The following is a 1,025-nucleotide window of genomic DNA, read 5'->3' as shown; positions in this document are numbered from 1 at the left end:
GGGGGGTTTGTTTCGGGGGGGAGTTGTGGGGGGGGTTGGCAGCGGTCAGCGAGAGCGGGGAGAGGGGGGAGCGGCATGCGGTAGGGCTGGGGTGTTTTTGGGGTGGGGGCGTTGGGGGGATTAGCGGCGGGCGGGCAGCCCAGCCAAGCGGCAAGCCGGGGGGGCGGACGAGGGCGGCTTTAGGGCCGGAGGAGCGGAGCGCAACCTCCCCCGTCCAAGGCTCCAGCGTGGAGAGCAGCGAGTTTTTGGGGACGGGGGACGACGGACGGGGAGGGGGCAGCGGCGAGAGGCTAGCTGCGGCAAGGGGCACCGGCACGGCCGCCCTAACAGCGCCGCCTCGGTCGCAGGGGTTAGAGAGCAGCCGGGCAGGCCTGGGAGGGAAGCGGCAGCCCGCGTCGCGATCCGGAGCGGCGGAGCGCGGACCTCCCCCTCCAGGGGACAATGTGGGAAGGGGAAGCCGCGGCGGCTTTGGCGGGGGGGGTGCCCAGCTGCTAGCGGCTTCGGGGGGCAGTTTAGCGGCGGCGGGGGGGGGGGGAGATGGGTCGCGGCAGCGGCAAGAGATACGGCGGGCGGGGGGGCTCCGTGCAAACCGGTAACGGGGGCCGGGGGGTGTGTGGGGGGGCGGGTAGGTGGCAGCGGCAAGAGGCAACGGCAGGCGGGGGGGCTCCGCGCAAACCGGCAGCGGGGGGGGGGGGGCGGGGGTAGCGGCAAGAGGCAACGGCGGGAAGGGGGGGCTCCGCACAAACCGCAAACGGGAGCCGCGGGGTGTGGGGAGCTGGGGGTGGCAGCAGCGGCAAGAGGCAACGTCGGGAGGGGGGGCTCCGCGCAAACCGGTAACGGGGGCCGGGGGGTGTGGGGGGGGCGGTGGTGGCCCGCGGCAAGAGGCAACGGCAGGCGGGGGGGCTCCGCGCAAACCGGCAGCGGGGGGGGGGCGGGGGTAGCGGCAAGAGGCAACGGCGGGAAGGGGGGGCTCCGCGCAAACCGGCAGCGGGGGGGGGGGGCGGGTGGGTAGCGGCAAGAGGCAA

The sequence above is a fragment of the Melanerpes formicivorus genome, unplaced genomic scaffold (assembly GCF_026170545.1).
Source record: "Melanerpes formicivorus ecotype bairdi unplaced genomic scaffold, bMelFor1.0.p_v2 SCAF_1303, whole genome shotgun sequence".
NCBI lineage: Eukaryota > Metazoa > Chordata > Aves > Piciformes > Picidae > Melanerpes > Melanerpes formicivorus.
The sequence above is the reverse complement of the archived record's forward strand: the minus strand, read 5'-3'. Positions refer to the sequence as shown.